Here is a 26,489-nt window from a genome sequence, read left to right as displayed (position 1 = left end):
ACTCTTAAGGGAGAGGATAATAATATGTCTATGGGGGAGAAGGAAGTGGTTGTTACCAGAAAGCCTCTAAAAGTGCAATAATCGTGATCTTTTTCCAGGTGGTGACTCAGGTCCCATAATTTTGATTAGTAATCAAATTCCTATAGTTTGGGTATGGAAGAAAAAAGAAAACACTATTCACTAAATGTGGCTAGCAGCCACATTAATTATTTAAGATTGGATAGTGTCCCATATTTATTGAAGGAATTCCAGCTGTAGATCACAGATTACCATCATATGAAAGACTCACCAAAATCAGTGGAGAGTCAGAGATAGGTGCCATGATGTGCATACATGTGAATCATTTTTCCATGTGGTCACTGGATTGTAAAGAATTATTTATTCCTCAGGGGTGATTAATTGCAAAACTTGGATTTGAATATGTCCTAGATTCAGAGAAATGAATGAGATTTAGATACTATCACATGTTATGCTTGAATTATAGTTATGAAATATTCAATAGATTAGTTTAGATGTTCTAGCATCTAGTCTTACTAAATTGATTTTCACATTGTTAATTTCCTCTGATCTTATTTTTTCCCATGTTTATAGTTTATAAGCACTAGTTGTTATCAACTTAGTAACATGAACACTGGTGCTGTTTATTGGCTCTATTCCCCATCTTGCTTGCTAGCAAAACAGCTGCTAATTTAAGCAAACATCTTCTATTCTTTTTTATAATACATCTGGACAAAGGCATTGTGCATCTGAATTGTTTGGGGTGGTAATGTTAAAGTTCTTATTTTTTACAAGTGTGGTTTCTGATCTGCGAGAAGTTAAATAGTTGTGATTGCAGAGCCAAAAAAGAGGTGGGACAAAAATAAACAGATACAAGTATATCTACCGGGTCTCTATTCTAAGTTGTTAAATGATTGAATGACACTGGCATTCTAGCATACTATTTATTTAAAAAAGAAAGACATGCTATTAAGTGTGGTAATAAATCCATGTATACATAAGAACATTTCTTTCTCCCCTGGTTCTGGCATCTGTTTAGTTGGTTTGAGAATAGTTGCTATGTCCACTGCTCAAAATATTGCAACAGCAATTTTTCCTCTTGTAGACAAATTTGAATGCTGATTAATTTAATACTTAAGATTTTATAAAAAGCACATTCTTTTCACTCAATTTTAATCTTCTTCTTTTTTGCCATTAGTAATAAATAAAGCAATGAGCACTTCATTGGAGAAAGTCACATCCACTGAATGGTCTTTGAAGATTTCCCTTCCATCCTTTTCTCCTTCACATTCCTTTGGTTATCTTCCCCAATGTCCTTAATTGCAGGTATTTAAAATTCATTAGCGTGCAACAACAGTCCCTTCACTCTATCCCTAGTTCTTACTTCTTAGCACTCTGCTTGGCACATTGAGATGCATAAGCATGCATTGTGTGCTTTTGAAGAAAGATCTAAACATGGAGTGAAGTTCCCCTGTCCTTATAACTCTACTTATAACTACTTCACAGAGACTTAGGAAAGTGTGCCCAATCTTATTTTATTTGAATGTATTTGAAACTTGTGGGTGAGCCCTATTTAGTGTAAAGATCAAACATGTGGACCCTCTATCTTTTTTGTCATATACACATGCTACAAATACCATTTTTTTTCACCCCTTAGCTAAAACCAGAAATGGAAAAGGCAAAAATACCGTGAGAACAGTGGTTTTCTTGTGGTATTTCCAGCTCTTGGAAGTGCAGTATACTGGAAATCACAGGAGACAGGCCTTTCCCAGGGGGCTCCAAGAGCCTAACAACACTAATCCAAGAGGTTTGGTTTATTTAAAGCAATCCTTTTAGGCCCATCTATCACTCGTCTCAAGACCCTAGCAAAACCCCTTCAATTCAAGCATTTATGCATGCCTTTTGGCAGTTATTCCTCTCTATGTGGAGATACTGTCCAAATGCACAAACATTTTCCTTTCAACAAATATGTAATGGGTTTTCTGAACTCTGAAAGATGGGACTCCAAGTTCAGGTTCTCTTTCAAGTGCTGTACGGAGGCTAGGATCACTTTGTGGTAACATAAGGGAAAACAAACTCACTCTCCAACCATCAGTATCTTAATTCCTTCCTCTTTCAATTGAATTTTTGTGATCTGACACAATCTCACCCACACTAGGGCGAGGGAATGCTTAGTAAGTTGAATCACCAGGGACATGGGCAGGGACTTGGGATTTCAAATTCTCTAATGTTTCTTCCATATGTTTAAAATGTAGATTTTAATTTTGCCAAAGAGAAGCAAATGAAGTCCTAAAACATATAGAAGGCAGGAAGGAAATTGAGTTTCTTTCAATAAGCATTGCCCAAGCACAGTTGCATGGATTCTAAGAGTAAGACTAACACAGCTGATGATTTGGAATGCTTATTCTCTTCCAGGAGGTATTTTAGTCCTTAAAATCATTATCCCATAGATAACAGCCTGGAAAGTAAGCCTTTGTACTGACTGTGTTTTACAAAGAACCTCAGGTACAGAGAAGTCAATTTTCTTAAAGCCACACAAATAAAAAAAAAAAAAAAATGAATCCCTGGGGCTCAGTCCAATGCCATTTAAATTTAATAATTAAATTTTATCACTTTTTAAAATTTAAAACAATATTTTCTCATTTTACATACCAATCCCAATTCCCACTCCCTCCTCTCCTCCTGCCCCCTTTTCCCCCCACCCCACCATATCTCCACTCCTCAGAGATGGTAAGGCTTCCTATAGAGAGCCAACAAGGTCTGGCATATCACTTTGAGGCAGGACCAAGACCCTTCCCCCTATATCTAGCTGAGCAAGGTATCTCTCCAAAGAGAATGGGCTCCAAAAAGCCAGTTCATGTACTAGAGATAGACTGCTAAGCATTAGTGGAGAGGGTGACTGATCGCTACAAAGGCATAGCATATATGGAAGGCTATTCAAGTGAAATTCAAGGACCACTGATGTCATGAAACTTCATAGAGTTCTAGATGGCACACATCCATCCACATGACACTATTGGGCCACAACTGCAATCAGGGCTGCTAGGGGAGGCAACAGGTCACATGACCAACAACAACTGAAGGCAATATAAAAGCCGTGAGGGTCAATTTGGGTTACTTTCCAGATTGATGACTACCTTAATTATCATGATTTAATAATTAAATTTAATCATATGTTTACTCACTATATTGTCATTCCTAGGTAGAACATAGATGTGTGAACTAATAGCACAATATGCTTAAACTTTCTGGGAGACATGAAGTGATATTCTGAAGGATCAGAGCAGAGAGAGGGGAGGTGAGACAGGGGTGACATCAGAGCAGTGATATTGAGTAGAGACAACCAAACGGCAGAAGCAGAATTTACTACCAACAGTGGCTTGGGTTTAAGGAGCGCAAATGGAAACTCCTTCCCAGGGAGGAATAGCATGTGATGTAGGTGGAAGACACGGAATAGCTGAGAACATACTGAAAGACACAGCCTATGTGGCAGTTCTGAGAAGAAAAGAATCATTAGGAAGGAAGTGGCACAGAGTGACCTGATTTGTGCAAGGCTACCGCCACAGGACCTCATAGGACATGGAAAGGATACTCTATTTTCCCATGTAACTTAGCATCCAGGTTCCCCTTCAGTGTGTTGCTGTAGATATAAAGTGATGTGGAATGTATGTTTATCTTATTGATTGGTGAATAAAGCCCTGTTTGACCAATAGCCAATAGAGGCAGGAAGATAGGCAGGACTAGGAGACGGGGAGAATTCTGGGAAAGGTAGGCAGAGAGAGACCGCCAGAGAGATGCTGTGGAGGGTCTGGGAGGATAGGACACACCCGGTATTCTGTGGTAAGATAAGGCCATGTGGAAATACAGAGGTTAATAAAAATGGTTTAATAATTAAGACAGGGCTAGCCAATAAGAAGCCCTAGCCATTGGCCAACAAATGAATAATTAATATGGCATCTCTGTGTGTTCATTTGGGGATGAAGTGGCAGGACCTGGCAGGACCTGGTAGGATAAGAGAACCACCAGCAACAATAAAAAATATTCCCTGGGGTTGATTCACTAAAGTCTCTCGCTTGAAACAAAGCTTTCAAACCCATGATTTTGTTTAAAATGATGAAGATTTGCTTTCTACCACATTGTACAATTTTGTTTAGAATAATATGTAAAATAATTAATCACCCACGAAACAACACATTAGTTTGACTGGCATATTTCCTTTGTGAGATTATAGTGAAGTGCCTTGTGGTATGCCCCGTGTTTGAGAGACTCATCTGAAGAGGTGGACTGGGCCAAGCAAAGCCATAATATAACTAATTTGGCTTCTTTAATGGAGATTTTGGAATATCTAAGGGAAGGGGAAAACACTCCAGAGCAGAATAGAGTTCATGAGGATAGCACCCAGTCAATGACAGAGGCAGTGAAGGAAAATTGGTTCCAGAAAGACGTGTTAGGGGAATTGACGTGACCTAGCTGTCAGATGAATAGACAATAAATGCTGAGACAATGAAAAGGACAGGGAGGGTTTTCATATTCATTACAAAGAGAACAACCACTGATTAAGTCAGCAAATACACAAAAAATGCATACTACTTTCGATAACTGTGTTACAAGAAGTGTCAAGACCTCTCACCCATATTAACATGAAAATGTCAGAATTTTTACATTCGATAAAACCATACTACATTTGTCTTGATTCTGTTTGGTTTTTTAAATATATTCTCTTCAAATTTGAAAAAATAATAGTCATTTAGTTTCATATATTAAAATAAAAAGTATTGAGGTTATATGATGTTTACCATTTTTAAGTAGGTTAGTTAACGTTGCTTAACTGTATAGAGATCTAAGAATCATGTGTTGCTCATAGAAATATAAAATGATACATCCATTATGAAAAACAGTATGTAGTGGGAGTTCTTCCAAAAATTTAAAAATGGCATTGCCATTATTTGATTATTTGACTAGGACACCTCCCCCATAGACCGATGTGTGACTTGAATACTTGGTCCCTAGCTGGTGGAGCTATTTTCAGCACTTAGAGAAGATTTAGGAGGTGGGCTCTAGCTGCAGTTAGTAGGTTATCAAAAGAAGGCCTTTCAGGTTGGCACTGGACCCTGGTTACTAACTCTCCTCCTGCCTTTTGTGCTATCTCAGTCTCTGCCACATGCCCCTGCCACAATATTCTGCCCAAGCTCATGGGGCCAAGCAATGATGGGCTGGACTACATGAACCAAAAGCTCCCTTTCTCTCTTCCTTTAAATTGTCTTTGAAGATGTTTGGTCACAACTACATTCAAGGGAACTGTTGTAACCATCTTCGCTTTAGATAATATATCAGAAAAACAGGAACTTGCTAAGCAGAAACTTTAAGAGCTATTTCTATATCCATGTTCATAACAGCATAGCAGCCTCAAAAATGAAAGCAACCAACGACCACAAGCAGATGAGTGGATGGGTAGTATTGTGTGCAGTGGAGAGCTGTTTAGCCTTACAGTTTTAAGAATTACAGACCTTAGGAGAGGTTTTAAAAAATGTTGAAGAGGACTTTTATTGCATTTTCTCATTCTTATGAACACAAGAACTTTCTACGTAGTTATCTACTATGCAAGGAAAGCAATGCTAAAAATTTCTATGTGTCAAGGCAAAGACATGGGGCCTCTGCTTATGACATGTAAATTCCAAATTCCATGATTTTTGCTGTTTATTATATTGTATTCTGCCCTAGGTTCACAAGCCCTTTGATACTAAATAGCTTGGTAAATAATAACTACTATCTTTCATCCTGGTTTAAGCATATAAAAAGGATTCTAGAGCCATCTATATGCCCTTAACTGAAATGTCTCTATGTCCTAAAGCATGAGTAGGAAAAATGAATAATACCACAAAATAATATGTAATATAGCAGGTGTTTTATTTATTCCTCCATAGAATTTAGTAGGATTAAAGAGTCATCCAGTGAAAATATTGTCAAAAATAATGATAATACAGGACTTGAGAGAGACATTCTTTAGTCTTGGTTCCATCTGGTAAGAGTTTCCTTGGCTGCTTTCTCTCATCACAAAAAGGTGTTAGGAGAGAGACATTTTTCTGTGAGAGGCCAAGATGTACCGAAATCCCCAGAGCAGGGAGCAGGGAAGTGTTTCTTAAGGGCTTCTTAGTTGTTAAAAAAAAAAAAAAAAAAAAAAAAAGTATGCCAATCATAAGCAGTCTTAGCCTGGTTTGTCACTTAAACTACTGACTTACTACAAATTGAACCCTCGAATGTAATGATGATAATGAATGATAAATTACTGTGTATGTTTAAGTCCTCATTAATGCTTCACCATTCCTCTCTAGAGTTAGGGTTAAACCGGCTTTTTCTTGTCTTTATTATCCAGAATTAGTCATCCATAAAACCTCTCCTATGACTAGGACTGACTGAGGTAATTCAGTCAAACTTTAAAATACCATTTACAAACCAGAATAATGAAATAAAGGTTTATACAGTCAGGAATTCTCTTTGGAAGCCATGGCGCACCCTTGGGGGAACAAATTCCATTTATTATACATGTGTCTAAAAGCCCGAATGAGCTGCATCTCCAGAAGCTGAAGTTACCTTCCAAAGAAGCATAATGGAAGCCTAATTTTCATGAAGAGCTTGCCTAATCAAGCAAATAATTGGGATTTAGAGGGTATGTAGATGGATGAAACTAAAAAGCATTAATCTTCACTCATCTGGTGCATTATTTATTTACTATGATGGACAGTTACTTTGCTTTTGTCTCTTGGATTGCAATCACACTACTTTTGTTCTAGTACCTTCTGAAGAACACCTGTCTCTCCTCATTGTAGATCTGTTAGTATTAACTCTCTTGCCTCTGGTCCAGGCATGACCATGTACTAAAGCCCAAACACTCAGAACAGCTATTTCTCCCTGACCAGAGATATCACTTCAGGAATGGGCTAACTCTTCAGGTAAAGTCAATGGCAATCCAGGGAGATTTTCCTGAGACTTTGATTAGAGAAAAGGACTTTATTCTACTGGTCTTAAGAAAATGTAGCACTTGAGCGGATGGCAATATATTCTCAATGAACGCAGTCTGGGAAGTAAGTCAATGTGTAAAAGAATGAAGTTCAATACTGATAGGGAGCTGAGTGCTGGTGGCCTCACTAGATCCCTGAGTCAAGATGCAATGGACATTAATATTTTTATGAAATTGTCAAAAAATTTTTGAGAATTTTTCCAAAGATTGAATAGCATAAAAGACAATGCAAACTGGCAAAAACAGTTCTGTGTGGTGAATATTAGATTAGATTTAAATGTGATGCTCTGGAAGGGTCAGAGTAGAAATTCAAAAGGTAGTAATAATGCATCCTGGCCAAGTCCTAAATGAAGAGAATGCAATGATGAACATTACCGAGGGTGGAAAACTTACATGCAATCATCCCAAGAGAACATCTGTGTAAACCCTAGAGGTACCACTGTAAGAATTTTAAAGTAAACCACCAAGTAATTCTATATGACAGGACCATAAATCTAGGAAATGGGATGGCAAACCAGGCTGGTAGAATAGTCACGAATCAGAGTAAGGAGGATCTTGGACACTGTAGTTTTAAATAGAGACCCTTGTATTTTCAAAAAATTACTGTAACTAGATGGCAAGTGAAACTTACTGACAAAAGATAGCTATGTGCAGGGAAGCAGAAGTCAGAAGATATTTCACACTGTGAAATCAAAGGGTCAGGACAAGAAGTCTCTCTAAGGCATGCTGTGTTTTCATAATCCTTTAGAGCAGAGATCTTGAGGATGTACCACCTCCTTACTCTTTATAAACCATGGGGATTTTGTTGTTTTACTTGTATCAACAAGCTCTCTGTCACATTCCAGCTGGTTGGCACTGCTCACTTTTTTCTAAATTCAATACTTTATCTTTACACACAAAATCTGAAAGTAAATGAGCTATGAGCCCTAAGTTTCTGCGAAATTCAATGAATGTCAATTCCATACTGAAGTCATAGGTTGAGTGTGAGCCATTGTGCTTCTCAATTGTGTTCATACAGATATATGATCAAGCATGAGTCCTACTAAGGGTCATCATCTAATTCACTCTGCACAGAACAGCTTCCATGAGCAAGCAAGCTGTGAGACCAAAGATTATCTTCCCTTGACCTATCTGTTGGTGTTTCTTTTGTGAAAAGAACTTCCCATGAAATAAATGTAATATTTCAAGGGTTTCTGTGTTGGGTACAAAACTATAAAAGGTTCAGGGTGGGTACTTCCATGGGTAGTGACTTATTTTTAGGATGCGCATGGAAGTATTGTGGTGAAATGCCTGGCTGGGCTACAGGTAGGCATTTGTTATACTTGAACATAGGCTAGTGGAAAAGTCTGCACTTAAGAAGCTTCAGTTTTGTTTTACCATCTAGATTGTGCTTCAGTTTGCTTGTGAAAGAACAGATCTAGAAGTTTTCTTCATCTAATGCTCTCCCAATTAATTTTAGCATAGTTTTAAAATAAACTTCCGGAGTTAGACGTATGGCAGGGAGGGGAAAGTAGAGTCTGAGGACAGCTGGTTTGATTTTCCTGTGGTTCACCTTTAGATGCACTTTTTAAGTTTGTGTCAGAGAATAAAGTCAAGAGGAGTGCTTCCTACTTAATAATGTAGACATTCTTCTTCAAAACACCTGACCCCAGCTGCACTTCAATATGGGAGGGTTAATGGTCTACCACTACCACTAGAATGGTCTCTTAGCATTCCATTGGCAGCTTCCTCTACTTAGAATTCTAAGGGATCTCTGATCTTTAAAGGATGCCTTTAGGATGTGTATTTACAAATAAGGCCAGAGGGGTAATGATGTCATAAGGAGATTGAAGAAAGAATTTTATTAGCTATCACATAAAAACCTTGGTAGATTATTTCTTTAAGCATTCTTGTTCTTACTCCATAATCATTTGCCATATGGTGTGTGATAAATCGCTCTTTGCCTTCTGGTCCATCTCTTTCATCTTCCATTCTCCGTCTTCCTTAAGAAGACTCTCATCTGCTTTCTTGCCATTTCATGCCCCCTCAACTTACTTATTCCTCTTTTATGGTCTTCCAGAGGGTGTCCTCAGTTCGAAGGGTCTACCATCCTAGCTGGTGTGTTACTTTTATTTTGCTCTGATGGAGCAAAATGAGGCAGAAAGGCATTGTTTGCCCTTATCGGTCCAGAAACATAGATTCCATCCTGATGGAGAAGGTCCCCATGGCAGCAAAGCAGGAAACTGTCAGATCATTACACACAGGAAGAGAAAGACACCAGGAAGTGGATTGAGGCTGTAATCCCGAAAGCTTGCCCCAGTGACATACTTCCTCCTGCAAACCTCCATGATCTAAAGTTGCCCTCATTTTCACAAAAAGCACCACCCCAAAAAACTGAGTATTCAAATATCTGAGCCTATGGGGGACATTTGTTCCTCAAATTAAAAAAATAAAAAAGATGGATTCAAAGAGGGAATAATATGAATGAATAATTTAATGTGAAACATTTTTCTTTAGCTTAAAATACCTATTTTTTTTAACAGCTAGCCTTGACAAGCATACACTGAAAACTAAATGCCCATGCTTAAGTTTAATTTCTGTCATTGTCATAAAATTCTTTATCAAAAAACAACTTACAGGTGTAAGGGTCTTTTTTAGTTCACAGTTTCATGATACAGTCCATTATTTTATGGAAGTCAAAGTGATAGGAACTTGAAACACCAAATCATTTACATTGTTATAAACAAACTATGTATGTATGCTTAGTATTCATCCAGTTTTATCTTCTTTTATACAGTCCACCACCCCAAAGTCAATCAAGACACTCTCCTAGAACATGCCCACAGGCCAATCTGATCTAGTCCATCCTTCATGGAGCCTCTTCCCAGGTGATTATAGGCTGTGTCAACATTATAATGAAAGCCAACTATCACAACCTCTCATTAGCTTCTTGAAGAAAAGGGCTGATTATTAAGTGATGTACTGGCCATCTGTAATATGCAACTGGCCATCTGCAATCTGAAGATAGGGATTAGTCTACTTTTTTATTTTACACTTCTTTCAGATATCCATAATTATTTATTAATATAGCTCTTCCTACAAAATTCCCAAGACTCCTTCCTAGCCTTGTTAAGAGATGGTTCACTTAAAAAATTTCCCAAAAGACCTATCAGTGTTTCAACAGAAAGGTTGAATTGAGAGTTTGGAAGACTTAGTGATCCCCTAGAATAAGTAAACTCATCTTACTGTGCCTGACAATCCCAGAATATTATAGCATGATACTCACCAACCCTACAATCTTTAGAGAGAGATTAATTAGTCCTCACTCCCTAACTTAATTATCATCCAAACTATGGTCTCAGATGAACAATGGGTCTTTGTTCAGGAGGTTCTTCTTCACTACAGCAATCAAGAAACGTGTACTGTTGTCTTATGAACAGATTGTTTAGGTGGTTTCTTGGGGAGTCAATACTTGATATTTGCAAAATAAGACTCCAAGGAAGTGCAGTGAAAATACTCTTATCACATTGAAATTTTGAAATTTCCATGTTCCTGTGAGTAAATACAAGGAAACATTTGTAAATGTTAAGAATGACTCCAATATGAGTGTTCCATGGAGTAGTATGCCTAGGAAACACTGGAGGCATATAAAAACAAAACAAAACAAACAAGCAAACAAAAACAAAAACTACAGGTATATAGTTTCAGCACGACAGAGTGTCCCAAAACCAATCTTGTCTATGTAGTGGAATCTAGAACCCAAAACAATCTGAACCACATAGTAAGACGCTATCTCAAAAAATTAAATAAATGAATAAGAAAATGAAATCTTACACACACACACACACACACATACATACACACACACACACACACACACACACACACAGAGCCACCAAGGTAGCTCAGCAGGTGTAAATGATGCTGCCAAACCTATTCAAATTTGATCCTCAGGACCTACTTGGTAGAAGGAGAAAACTGACTCCCACAGGCTGTCCTTTGACCTCCACATGCCAGTAATGCACTTCCCCCTCAGAATAATAAATATGTGTAATAAAAATTAAAATCCCCCTATTAACCTTAGAATATTTATTTTTAAGCATTTCTATAGCTTTTTGCTCCTTTTGGGGAACCTCAAAACATCCCCTTTAACTGTTCATGGATCAACATACTGTTATGAGTAAAAAATGTTCAAAATAGCATTCATTTTTCTTAACTATTTCAGTCAGTGTATATTTGTGTCTCTGTGTATGTTTGAGTGTGTATGTGTCTAATAACCTAAACTTCATTCTCAATGAGACTTCTAGTAATAGAAAAATAAAACTTTTATGGTGAAATCAATATTTGCCATTTAATGGAATACAGTGGATCTTTCTCTTAGCAACTTTGTGCTAGTCATCATGGGTCAATCAGACCAAGGATGGTGCCTGTCAATCAGTGACTGTCCTTGGCTTGACCCTCAACTTGACTTTACCTTCCAAGCGTTTTCTTATCTTTAAAATCCAATACATAATCTCAATATGGTTGTTTACAAGATTGAATTTGTGATAAACACAGTACATACTAGACATTCAGCCGTGTCATTTTTTTCCTTTCTATGGTTCCCCTTGTCTAAAAGGGAGAAATACGGATTTGATTTTCTTTTCTCCCAGATCAATGTAAATATGATATAAAGGTAAACATGGTTTATTGGTTGTTAAAATACTTATACAATGTAACTTCAGAGGTCCAGGCAATTTGTTGTTGTTGGAAATGGCTCTATTTTTCTTCCTAGATTTAGTTCTTTCCATGAAATCTGTTAGTCTTGGTTTTTTAAACTATCTTTCAAAATTCTGCCCAAAATAACACTATATGTTAATCTTGTTAATCCAAGCCTATTTTACAGTTGTTTACTCAAAATGGGGTTTGTTTATAAACTCTCAAGATGTCAAAGAAACAAGAAAATTGATAATGTTCCAGATTCATGTCAGTTCGACTCTCTTTCAAACATCATGATGTTGCCAGTTTCATTTGCCCTGGCTGCACCTGTAAGTGAGAGCCTATGATGATCAACAATTTATCATTTCACTTTGGGTTGTGGACTGTTTGGGTAATTAAAAACAGATGGTAAGAGCTGGGAAGAAATGTGTAGCAGCTGATTAGGGAAATAAATGGATTTGGAGATATTTGGTGTCCAGATAATAGATGGGTCAAATGTAGTTTACAGTGCACTGTGTGTACTTTTAGGATAACTCCAAACACAATGTTTGATAATCTATGGAGAAGTAGGTGTTTGTTCTTCATCTTCATTTGCTCTCTGTCCCCTGACAGAACACTCCCTTTCAGTGCACAGAATGAGTTCTGGCCCATTAGTTTCAGTTTGAGTTACTGATTTTGTGCCACCAGTGCTTTTGACAAAGATTTGCATCATTAGTGGGATATCTGGTGGCTAAGCATTATTTGTTTCTTGGGTTTTCTATATGGAGGCTGGCCACCAGTTATCAAAACTAGCATTCAACCAAGTACAGTTCATCTATCAGCCTGGGTAGGTTCATTGTACTTCTGAAAAACTAAAGTCTTCATCAGGAAAAACCAACTGTTTATTCAATTACACATGTTTTAATCATGTATGGATCTATTTCTATTTCCTTTCTCATCCTCAGAATTAGAGTACTATTCTATACTCTCTTGAGATTTTAAAACCAGTCTGGAGGACAAGGGTGTCTTTCCAATATCAATAAATCTGTATTAAATGTTATGGGGCCCTAAAGGTGAGAAAAAAAAAAACCCTTTAAATGCAAAGCCAAAAAGTATTGAAATTCATGTTCAGAAATGAAAGTTAAAATTACAGCATATCATTTGTGGAATTTTCATTTTTCCCCTGAGAAATATATCCGAGGGTATACAACATGAGAAGAAACAACAACAACAACAAAATGGACTTCCTTTCTCAGGGTAATTACCTTTTTATTGAGGAATTTTATTTACATTCTCAGAATAACTCTTTTATTTACGGGTAAGAATGTTAGCCTGGATACATAAGCACTGAAAATTCCTGTGGGCACATGATAGAGTGGCATTAGCACATGTTCAACTCCCTATAGCACTGGTTGAAATTTTTCTAGCTGAGAATAAAACATATATGTGACATGTGAATTGATAAGATGGAGGAGGAGTTACAGAAATGAAACTCAGAAAGACTAAGGGAAGGAAAAGGGCCAACTTCTACAATTTTCTAAACATGTCATTGAGAACTGGTGGGAAACACCAGTGCCTAAGAATCTACCTCTCGTTCAGTGGCTTAGAAAAGCAGCAATTGTTTTTTTTTTTTTTTATTTCTTTTTTCATAAATGCATAGCCTGGGTTGGTCTTGGTTGGAAAGATGTGTCTCTGTTCCATGTGGAATCACCTTGGTCTTGATTGGGACCATGTGTCTATGTTCCAGGTGAATTCTTGGTTTTGGTTGGAATGATGTGTCTCTCTGTTCTATATGGATTCACCTTGGTCTTGGTTGGAACTATGAGTCTCTGTTCCATGTGGATTCACATATATGGCTTATGGATCTGTAAGGCTCCAGTTTGAAGATGGTTCACTCACCTGGCTGTGACGGTAGTACTGGCTTGTCCCTTTGAAGTTTAGTGAGACTTGAAGATTTGAGTTTCAATCCCATCTACGGCCTTCATGACTACAGTGGGACTTCTGTACCCCGAAGTGGCTTAGTTCCAACATCATACACCCCAAAAGATGAAAAGAAGAAAGATTTGCATTTTTACAACCTAACTGCAGAACTTCCATAGTAATTGTTAGTATTGTGTAAATTGAGGTAACTCTTAGGACAACTAAGGTTTAGAAGAAGGATCATAGTTCAGTTTTTAATAGAAGAAGTGATGATTTTCATAAAAGCTGCAGGACCGGAGTTGCCATGGTGACCACCTAAAGAGATGTCAATATGGCAATGCTGGGAAGCTATTAGAAGGGGACAATGAAAAATGGAAAAATAAGAAGAAAAATGATAATTTAAGCAAATTCAGTCTCAAATTGTGTGCTTGTAGAATTATGACCCTAGATGGAAACAATGCCATGTAGGCATTAGCTAAGGCAGCATGGCAGTAGTTTATGTGACCCTAACACCCCGGGTGTTAACTGCTCATCACCTAGACTGAATCTAAGCACCCAATAGGATAATGCTTCCAGAGGGTGGTGGCAGTTTCCTAAAATTATTCAGAGATCCTTAGTGTTCATTTAGACTATTTTTATAAGTTCATGCCTCTGAATTATTTGGCTCACTGTAGACACCAACTTAAAACCTTGGTAAGTTTAGCAAAATCATAAAGGAGAAATAAATTTATAGCCAGTCTGAATGATGCTTGACTGTCTTTGTCTTTAAAGGGAAAAGAACATGCTTGCTTTTTTTTTTAAGGTACTAGGAAGCTATTCCTTCCATGCCACATTTATTACTTTAATGGATTGAAAGAGAATTTTCTGGCTTAGCATAATCCACATTCAACCATGTGGTTCCACGTTTGAGAATACAAAGTAGCCCCATTGCACATTTGGACACATGTTTGTTTTAGGTAAATTCATTAAATGTTAAAAAGGGAAATGGTCACTAGAGTAATTTTGAAAAGTGATCATCCTGTGATATTCTTGGTCTCGATGCAGTGAGTATTATGTGATGATGGGGACTGATGGATAGATGCTAAGACAATGTAGACAGAAGGGAGTTACAGTGACCCCTTTGCTTTCTTCTGTCCCTCTGGGAAGCATTCCAAGTATGTGGAGGGGGGCGGGTCTTACACCCAGCTCTGGTATCTCCATGTTAGTTTTTCCTTGCTAGGTTTTTCAGAAAGCAGGTAGCAGGAAAGAGAAATTCTATCAGCCCTTTTAGGGATTGCCTTCCAACATACTTGGGCTGCTGTTTTTTCCTCTCTAGAATGAATTATGCACATTGTTTTTGTAACAGAATAAATCATGGGGATCATGTAAAAAATAGAATTAAATGTATTTCAAATTTTAGTATTAGAAAATAGGTGAGCATTATTTTTTTGTACAAGAAATAGAGTTTCATTCTGATTCACTATTATTATTTAAACAGATTTAAAAAGAAAATGGACACTTGCATGTATCTGGCAGATACTGGTTTACTACAACTGGTAAGACAGAGAACCATTGGAAGTGAGATACTTGTCTAATTGTGGTCAAATTGAGTGACTGTGTTGATTTCTGAACATCAGTTTTGTAGTTCAGGGCTCACTCTCCTCTGACCAAGCTGACAACACTGCAGATTGCTTTCCATTTGACTCATCTCATGGCTGGCTTTTATTGTCGCTTTCTCTTTTCTTAGCCCTTTCATTGACTGTCTGGATGCACATCATAAAATCAGAGCTCTTGGCTTTGAAGACATTAAAACAAAGCCTTGTGAGAAGATGTTTTATGAGGTCTCAGGCTTAAAGCACCCTTGATCTATTTACTCCAGATAATTAAATGCTAAGTCCTAAAGGGAGAACACATCATGGGTGTTCACAGGGCAGGACCAGAGAAGGTATAAGCTCAATAACTGATACCAAGATGAAGAAGACAAACCATTTTCTTTCAGTGACTGTGGCTCTCACATTGATTACTTGTGTGCTTTTATCTGTGTCCACCAAACAAAAACATTCATATGCTAAGAAGCACTCTAGGGTGGATAAACCAACTTCATATGTATATTTAATAAACCTGTGTGTGTGTGTTGTCATGATGTGTGCATATATATTAGGTGTGTGTTGTCAAGATCTACACTATGATTTTGTGTATGTTGTCAGATTCTACACATATGTGTTTTGTGTGTGTTGTCAAGATCTACATATATGACTGTGTGTGTGTGTATGTGAATATGTGTGTGTGTCACATCTACACATGTGTGGTGTGTGGTGTGGTGTGGTGTGTGTGTGTGTGTGTGTGTGTGTGTGTGTGTGTGTGTATGTGTGTGTGTACATGCACACCCATGGGTGCATGTGGGATGCCAGAGGTTGGTATCCAGTGTTGTCTTAGGTCATTCTATGCCTAATTCACCAATTCCTCTTTATATATAACCTTGGCTAACTTTAATTTGTCTGAAGTTTTTATTTGAACCATCCAATGAGGTAGGTAGGTTTTTAAGACCCCATAGCAAGTGGCTCATTTATGATGCAAACCTGCCATCATTCACAGTTCCCCCAAAGTTAAGGTAATGATGTGGTTCTCCAATGATTATGCAATGTGTATTTAATCTTGACAAATCTGTTTTACAAGGTTGATATTTCTCTGAAGGATAAATTTACTACTTATAAATATGCTTTTTAAAGATTTATTTTATTTATTAATTATGTTACTTATCGGTGCTTGTGTGTGGAATGGAATGTGTAAATGAGAGCAGATTTCTGCCGTGTCTAGAAGAGGGTGTTTGATAGACTGGAGCTGAACTTACAGACCACTGTGGTACCCATTGATGTGGGCGATGGGATCAAAACACAGGTCTTCTGCAAGGATCTTTCCAGGCACTTTGGAATATCCTTCCTGACTTTAATGATAGTTATAAGATGCTTCCTTCAACTTTTTCTTTGATAACCACTGACTTTTTTAGTCTTTCTGGATAAGTGGGTAGATTTGGCATTGCGGCATTGGCTCAGTGGGTAAAATACTTGGCTATTATCCCAAACAAGTGTGAGGGCCTGAGTTCAGATATTCAGCACCCACTTGAAAAGGAAAGTGTGGTTGCCCATGTCTATAAACCAAACACAAGACATGCAGACATTAGTGGGCCTGGGAGACTCCCTGGTCTGATAGTATATTCAAAACTATAAGCTTCAGGTGCAGTAAAAAAAAACAAAAATAAAACTAAAGCAGAGAATGACCAAAGACAACACTGGATATCAACCTCTGGTATTCACTCATGTACACATGAATACAAGTTTTCCCTCTCTCTCTCTCTCTCTCTCTCTCTCTCTTTCTCTCTCTCTCTCCCTCTCTTTCTCTCTCTCATATGGGTAGGTGTTGACAATGGCAATGCACATAAATTGTCATCACTTACGTTTTCCAAACTACAGAGTACAAACATACTTGCTATTTTTTTTTTCTGTCTCCAAAATTGTCTGAAAATCCCCACTTTGGCTGACTCAAGCCTAGAACCATTCAGTGCAACAAAATCTGGGATGGTGGCTCTTATTTTGTGGAGCTGACACTAACCAGCTTTTCGTCCTACACAGTAAAATTAAATAGGGGCATGGTGAAGATCACCAGAGGAACTCAGCTTTGCCACACTCGGTTTCAAAAATCAAAGAGCAAACCCATGCCCCCTCTCATTATGGAGAAATAACACTACTAATTGTTGCAGTGTATTGAGTATGCCCCTTGCTGTGTCCTAAGTGGTGTGAGCACTCAATAAATGTTTTACACACTCCATTTGTAAAGGATGAAACGATGTAAACCAACTCCAAATGAAGACGCTGTGAGCCAACTACCCTAGTGCTGAGAGGAGAAGCAGTCTTTTAAGGGGTGAAAGGACAGAGGCCAGAACAGCCCGCACATCTGGCTTTCTCCTTCTGCCTTCATCACTTGTATCTGTTGTTATTGTTTGGTTTTGGTTTTGTGTTGTTATTGGTGACGGCTTTTTTGTTTGTTTTGACAGATTTTCCATTGCAGTAAAGATCCATGCCATCTTTCCAGGTGCTAGGGCCACAATCTATGATTCCATGCGGAGGTTTCTTTTGCCCTTACCTTCTACATCGAACTTCTCAACAAATCCTTTGCCAAATGTATTTAGAATTTATTGCTCAACCTCTTCTCTATCCCTGACCTTTCTCGTTGGGACCACTGTCACAGGTCCCTACAGGATATGATCTGATCCTCTTTACTCTCTGTCCCCCTTACAATCAATCCCCACAGAAGTTAATGTGTGATGGAGTCTCACCAGGGCATGACATTGTGTTGCCATCTTGAAATCAGAGCAGCAGTGGTGATCCCCCTGAGCGGATCATAGGTTTGGGCCAATAATGGTCCCCTATGGAAGGGTAGACTCTCAGTGCAGGTCAACAGGCAGCTTGGCTCACTAAGCCCTCACCATGAGGGCTTCACAAGAGACCCTTCATCTCAAGGTCCTTCTCTTCCCTGGGGGGGATATCTATTCAGGTAATGGCTGTTGGGGGTTGGATGTTCTTCTTTGGTGGTATAATACCCAAAAGGCTTCACCATCACACATGTTTCTACAAGTCACTGTAATTAACCTCACTGATCTGGAAGTGTGCATGATGCACAATCATGGATGAAGAGACATTTTTTTCCCCTTGATTTTCCCCCAGGAAATGTTAAACAGTTAGATAATGTCTTAATGGTGTGAATGACATCATGCCATGCTGACTTTGGTTCTCCTGAATTCATAGAGTAATCTCAGAATCCTTTCTCTGCCCTGTAAGTCTTTAGAGGACGAAGTCTTCACCTGCCATTGTGGCTGAATCTCCTATATTCTCCTTACTCAGCAAGAATGGCTTTTGCTTTTTCCAGGCAGTCAGCCTGATCTTTCAGGAAGAATTTGCTCTGAAGACTATCTTTCATGTTGTAGTGGTTTGAATGAGAAGTTTCCTCCATGACCTCATGATGGGAGCACTTGGTCTCCAGTTGGCTCTGTTTAGAAGGCTATGGTATTTTTGGAGGTGGAACTTTCCTGGAGGGAACACGTAAATGTTTGCGGGTTTTGAGTCCTTCTTGCCTGGCTCTGTTTCCTGTTCTCTCTTACTCTGCTTCCTATGTGTGGATAAAATATTATGATCTATCTGTTCCTGACTGCTGGTCTGGCGTCACGCTTCTGCTCACATGCTGTTCACACCATTATGGACTCTGTCTCTCTGGAATTATAAGCCAAAAAGAAAAACAAAACAAAAAAGATGGGAAACCTTTTTACCATAAGTTGCTTTTTTGTCAAGATATTTTTTATCACAGCCACACAAGAGGAACTAATACAAATTCCTTCTCCATTTAGGAACATTTACAGATCTTTGGAACTACCTGCAGTCATGTTGAGTTGTTATGATACATGAGCTCGTCTAGATCCTAATAGACCATGTGCCAAGGTGCTATTATCATGGCATAATGCTCAGGGCAATCCTTCAGAGCAAAGACATGTCTGTCTGTAAATAGTGAAGTCAAAGTTGGGAGGCATTTAGAAATCCCCTTAGCCTTTTTCTTACATGGATCACCTTCCTGTTTATCACCATAAATTATCACTCCCCAGTAAGTCTTGATACTTACCTATTGTATAGATCCACCATCAAGGTATGAGTTCCATGGTGTTGTGTCTCCCTAGGTCCCCAGGGCAATGCTTAGCACACAGCGGGGGATGAATAAATCATTGGGGAGCAAATGAGTAATTGACTTACATTATCTATTTATATTCCAACCAGCTCTGTGACTTTTTGCAAGTTACTTAATTTTTCTATACTGCTTCTCTTATTCAAAAATAATTTTTTAAAATATTAACTATCCAAGTTATACATGGTAGATGACACCTGTAATTTAAGCATTTAGGACACAGAAGCAAGTGTCTTACTATGAGTTCAAGTTGAGACCCAGCTACATAGTAGGTCTGAATACTGGATACACAGTGAGAACTGTCTCAAAGCAAAAACAACAACATCAATAAAACACCCCAAATTATTAGTTATAAGATGATATAATAAAGTAACTGGTATAGAATATAAATAAGAGATATTCTCTGTAGTATTTGTGATTGTACAAATTATATGACACATGATGATGTAGCAAATTGTGATTAGTTGTGCAAAATATTGTTTTTAAGATGAACTACAAGTTGAATTTCATTTCCTGTGAACAGAAATAAGGTAATATAATCAAATTATGAACTCTGGTATCACATTTTAGAGTTTAAACTCCATCTATTCTGCTTGTGGGTCTGTGATACACTGGTCATATGACTTTGTCTTTTGCTTCAGTTTGTTCATCTAATCTAGAGCTTTAGATAATGCAACCATGTCACAGTAATTTCACCTTTCATTCTCCAAAAGTGATAAATCTGGCAAGAGGTCTATGTGTGAGTGGTTAATCAAGGAAAAGAAGAATAATAGACATGACCAAGCCAGAACCTAATAGGATAAGTGAGTGTGTATGCTACCAGGTCCTCCCCTAGCAACTGCAGATAGAAACAATCTCATTTGCCTGAGGAAGAGATGGGTATTTATCTACCAGCCTCATCAATCAAGTGTTACCCAAGCATAGATAACCTGCATGTCCTTAAAGTTCATAACTGTGATTTTGTGGAATGTCCAGGCACACGGGCTAGACAAAAGTGGGCAAAGGACTATGCGGCAAAGGAGAGGTCAAAAGAGCTTTACTATCACACTATGGTGAGAGAGCAGAAAGAGAGAGAACCAGGTACAGAAAAATATCCAACACATCCAGAGTTTGTGAGCACTAAGTGGTAAATATAATACCAATTCTGAAACTGGTTCTGAAACCAGTTCTGAAACATTGGTACTACTCTATAAATGTTGTACATACTGTCATACAATTATTATTTTCTATTTTGTCTTGTCATTACTTTATATTCCATTTTTTGTAGACCTTGACAGTAAAGAATGATGATATTATTACTTGGTAGAAAGAATGCAAGACTTGGATTCTGGGAAATGTCCCTCTTTAGGTCTACTCAAGAGCATTCGATCATATTTTCAAATAGGTTTTGTGTTCAGGCAAAGCATACAATGCTGAACTCTTACAAGAGATAGTGTAAAATCATTGGAGCCAACCTGTACTTGACTTGAAACCTATTCTGGGAAATAAAATAAGTAGTTATATAGTCATGCCAGATTTTGTGCATTATAAAATACAGAGTCCCACTACACCTTATCTTTGTCCCTGATTTTGAAGCATTTGAAATGGAAATTGTTTGAATAAACAACATGTCAGTTTTGGTAGAATGATAATTTTACCATAAAGCCACAAACATAGTTCTATGGGAATCAAAAGAGAGAGTGATTATTCTTGGCTAGTGATCTAAGAGTGAGAAAATATGTAGAGAGTGATAAAAATAATGATCATACTAGTGAACATTAGAAAGTATCCTTGGTTTTCTGTGTATCTGGAATGGATGAATCATCTGAGATGATAAACCCTCTGTAGCTTGAAGTCTTTGGTAGACCTTAAAGCTTGCTTCAGTTGCTCAGACCATGTCTATCTGCCCTTGTGCAGAGGAAGTCTCTGTTTATTTGGACTGCCTTTCAGGAAAGTCATTCAGCTCTTAGTCTAATTGAACTTCTAGGTGATGTCAAGCCTGATAAATTCCCATTGCATATCCTAGGCTACCTCAGACTTCTAGTGTGTGTTATCTAATGAAATTGTAAACACCATATTGTAGAAAGAGGCTGTGTCTATTGAATATTAAATTATGCTCCTGTAATAAGGATGGTGTTGGGCCAGGTCTGCACCTGCTCAGTATTCACAAAGCAGAGGGTTTGATCCCATTGCAGTGTGACCCCATATAAACAAACAGAAGAAAAACAGTGATTGACATATCACTAGCATTGAATCAATGTCAAGACAATAACATCTTTCTTGGATTTCAGATAAACCTAAGTATTATGAAATAAAAGTTGTTAGATTAGGAAATTGCATTAGAACACCTGACACAGCAATCCAAAGGAAGAGATGTTTATTTTGGTCATGGTTTAAAGGGATGCATTTCATCTTGGCAGGAAAACAGAGGTGTGTGGGACTGATTCCCAGAGTGTCAGCGCTTGTGGCAACGCATGTTACATCTTGGTGGATCAGGAGGCAGAGAATCTAGTCTATAATGAAACCAAATTTCATCCTCAAGCCACAACTCTTTGGCTTCCCATCTGCCAGTAGGACCCATGTCCAAAAGGCTTCACAACTTCCCCAAACAGTGCCCAGAGCTAAGGGACCAAGTGTTTAAACACATTAGGCTGTAGGGAGACATTTTACATTCAAGAAATTACCACTGGTTAGTTTTGTTGTTGTTGTTTTGTTTGATTGGTTTTTGTTTTTTTTTTTTTTTTTTTTTTTTGAGAGAGGGTTTCTCTGTGGCTTTGGAGGCTGCCCTGGAACTAGCTCTTGTAGATCAGGCTGGCTTTGAACTCACGGAGATCTGCCTCCCAAATGCTGGGATTAAAGAAGGTGTGTGCCACCACCATCCAGCCACTGGTAAGTATTTTAACATTAGTAGTTTTTGCCCTACAAAACTGGCTGATATAATGAAAGACTTTTTAAAATAAATTCTGATATTTGTTGATGGTTGTTCATTTGTGGCTAAAAATTCCAACCAGACATTTGATGTTTTTTCTTTAGCAAACTTTAGGAGTAGCTTTTTAGGGCAATGCAAGCCACACTTGAATGCTCAATGAGGACTGAAATAGCATGAAGCTGATTTAACTGCACAGGACCAGCCATCTTGCTGACAAAGTCAAGAGAAATAACTCATGGCTGATTTTGAAATAATTGGTTCCACAGATTTTATTTTTGGAAAAAGTATTAAGGCTATCAGTGGTTCAGAAACGCCATGATGAGACAGCATAAGAAGAGAAAGAAAATGTCACATTTAACTTGTACAAAATTTTCAGAGATAAACCAGCCATCTTTCCCACTGGTAAAACAAACAAGCCCAAAGTGGTGAACTAGACTCGGGAACAGTGCCAAAGGCCAATTGCCCCTGGACACTTGCAGTCTCTTGCTCTATTTCATTTGGTTTTTCTCTGCCTTTCCAATACCTCCATCATTTTTAATCAAGCATAAAGATACACCGAAGGGCAATGTTTTCTGGTTTAGATTCTATTTTTCCATCTTCACTGGAATCTAAAATTAAATGCTACAATTATATAATGTGAGGCAAGTTCTTATATAGAGATACAACGTTATGAATTTTTCTAACCATGAGTTAAGGCTGTACAATTTTGGGGGTGGGGATACTTAAAATGAACAAAATGTTATACTTACTCATCTTGTAACATACACATTGAATAAAGCAAATAGTTTGAAAATAGGAAAGTTCCTGGGTACCTGCCATATAAAGTGGAAGACTGAGTTATACATGACAGAAATCTCTCTCAGAAACATTATTTTTATCCAGAAAGGATTAAAACAATTATTTTTCCACACAAAAAATGTAAAATTTGTAGATCTTCTACAAAAGTTTCAATTTAAGATTTCTCTGAAGAAAAAAGTCACAATCTCAGATTTTGAACTCAGTGCTCTCAGAGGCTCTCTGTGGAGACGCAGCTTCAATACTTGTGAGGGCCAGGACACAAGGTGTGTTCCTCGTGGGAACAGTCCAAGCACCTTCACCCATACAGCTTTTGTTACTGTCAGCCATTACCTAGGTGATTTTGTCATAGTGGAGAAGAAAAAATTAATAAATCTTTGTATAACTATAGCAGAGACAGCAAGCTTCTATGACTCAGTTATTTCTTTCTTTGACTAGACGTATCATCAGAATATGACTTCCCAGATTTAGTCAATAGGAAAATTCAGGTCATTCAAAAGGCTGAGATGACCTGAGAATGAGGTTCAATAGTTGAGAACTTGCCTAGAGTGTACAATCTCTGAATTAATTTCTCTACACTCTGGTGTATTCCAAAGACAGATCAGGAAACATTAAATTTCACCAGATACCTGATGCCTGAAGTCCATGAGTTTGAGATCTCAACCTTAAGTAAATGATTCACACCTGTAGTTTTCCTATGACGTCTTCTTTGACCAATTTCTTTAGTCAGAATACATTTAGTCATACATTTCATAAAAATTAAAAAAAAAAACAATTCAGTTTAGAAAAATGAAATGGCTTGTGAAATAATTTTCAAGCAGTCCACATTCTCATTATGGTAGGCCATAGTGTATTTTACAAAGCAAGGGTTATTAAAATTGAAGGTCTCATGACATCTGCTCCTTTGTACCCAGTGTGTGAGCTGTCACAGTCATTACATGGGGTTTTGCTTCTCTGTAAGTATTGTCAATACTGGGGAGTTCAGTACCACACAAATCAGTTTTCTTGATTAATCTTTGAGGTTAGATCTATATTTATTATTTTATATAAATACCTGTCATCAGCGCCTACCATTAGCTATAATGAATTTTGTTTCCAGACTTCTCAGATAATATAGAACAATTCTAATTTTGATTCCATATTTTTGAGCAGCAGTCCTTCTGTTATTGGAAAATAGATACTGGGTGTCGGTGCTTTATAGACTCTTGGCTTTTTCTAGACTACAGACTTTTACCCTTTTTAATCTTGCTCCATTCTTGTTCTGATATTTGCTTCTGTGAATGTTCCATGAGTGTGATGGTTGAATAAGAATGGTCCACTTAGGCCCATATACTTGAGTGTTTGGTCATCAGGAAGTAGCACTGCTTGGAGAGATAAGAAGGTATGACCTTGCTGGAGGAAGTGTGTCATTGGGGAGTGGCCTTTGTGGTTTCAAAAGCCCAAGCTGGTCCCGAACCTTTTCTCTTCTTGCTGCCTGTAGATATGAATGTAGAACTTTCAGCTGCTTCTCTGGTACTACATCTGCCTATGTGCCACTATGTCCCCTGCCATAATGAAAATGTACTGAGTCTCTGGGACTGTAAGCAACCCCCAATTAAATGCTTCCTTTTATAAGACTTACTGTGGTAATAGAATACTGTCTAAGGCATCTGCTTCCAGATAAACTCTGTGACAGTCTATTTTGTATTTACCTTGGGCCATCATCATCAGAACTTGACTTGCTCTCAGCCACAAGTCTTAGATCTTTCTGGTAGGTAGAGCCAAAATTTTGCTAACAGTTGTTTCAACTCTATATATCAATCCTTCACCACCAGCTTGAAATATTTCTTGGGCTTTATCATTCCTCAGTACTGAAAAACTTAATGTTCATATAGTTTTGACTTGAGAGAAAACTCAGTTTATTTAGTTCATGGAAACCAAAGAATTTATTCCTTAATAATATATAGAATTTATTCTTAAGAGACTTTGAGACAATTTAAAACACAGGAAGGTTTTCACTGTCATTTTAAGCAGATAATTATTTTCGTGTTTCCTTTTTGTTTAATTGTCTCCAGAGGGGTTTGTGTGTGTGTGTGTGTGTGTGTGTGTGTGTGTGTGTGTGTGTGTGTGTGTTATTCTTTTTTGTTGTGTATTAAGCTTTTGCTATTAGAGAGAAGGCACTTATATATTTCTATGTACTTGATAAAGTCTTTTATGGTGATAGACATTTACAAAAGTCAATGAAGCACAGTCAATAGGGATGTTAAATTCTCACTTTGTAACTAACAACTTTCCTGAAATAGAAAATTCCCTTATGATCTAGCTCGGAAAAGTTATTCTAGATCTGTCTAGCCTGATACTGAGATTTCTTTAAATAAACTATACTACTATAGATCAATTGAAAAATTTGCACAATAAGTTATTTTCCTACAACTGTTTCTTGTTAGCTCTTGTTATTGTCTATTTATTCTTCCAGTGTTATAAATTCTAGAAAGTACAGTCCAAAGAAAAAGAGGAGGTCTAGACATGATTGCTCACTTGTTAGTACTGGAAAGTAACCCAAATTGACCCTCAAGGCTTTTATATTGCCTTCAGTTGTTGTTGGTCATGTGACCAATTTCTGTTGCCTCATAGCAGCTGTGAATTGCAGTTGTGGCCCAATAGTGTCATGTGGATGGATGTGTGCCATCTAGAACTCTATGAAGTTTCATGGCATCAGTGGTCCTTGAATTTCACCTGTACAGCCTTCCATATATGCTATGCCTTTGCGGCGATCGATTAAATAAGTGCCCAGCGAATACTTAGACACCATCTTGTAAGCACAAAGTAAAAGTTAGGATCATCTTGTACAGTGTTTAATTTCAAGAAAAATGTGGAGTGTTCATGCTATTTTAGGCCTAATATGTCTTATATTTATGATCTATCCCAGATGTGTCTACAGGTTTTTGCTATTAAGCAGCTGTAGTCAAGGACTATGCATCCTCTAGATTCTACACTTTCTCTCAACCTCCCACAGGCTGCCTTTTGTGGTGCCATCTCATCACCTTGTAATCAATCACCTAGGAAATCAGGGCAAACCACTGCATCAATCCCCTACACTCTCTGTTCATCCCCTTTTACAGATAGAGAAAGAACCATTTTCAGACTTGAGCATTTCCCCCACCTTATCCCCAATGAACTGTTTTCACTTCAAGTAGCGAAATCCCCATTGACTAGTGTTTCTTAGTGTGGGGTGAAGGAAATGTACAAAGATGTGATATATTGCAAAATGGAAGCCACAGCTATCCTTCGGTTACATGCAGCCATCGGGGACAGATTTAGTTTGGGGACTTTATTAGTCATTATTTGAAAATTATTGGAACTGTGTGTAGAGTAAATGGAGACCCCCTATTTGATGAATTACTTCTCTGACAAAAATTGTAGAATTGAGAAACCACCTCATGTGATTGTGATGTTTGGAAGACAATTTTGGAAACTGTGTTCATTATTTTCATCTTATCCAAAGCTGCC

The sequence above is a fragment of the Phodopus roborovskii genome, unplaced genomic scaffold (genome assembly GCF_943737965.1).
Source record: "Phodopus roborovskii unplaced genomic scaffold, PHOROB, whole genome shotgun sequence".
In the NCBI taxonomy this organism is placed as follows: domain Eukaryota; kingdom Metazoa; phylum Chordata; class Mammalia; order Rodentia; family Cricetidae; genus Phodopus; species Phodopus roborovskii.
Note: the sequence above shows the minus strand (reverse complement) of the source record.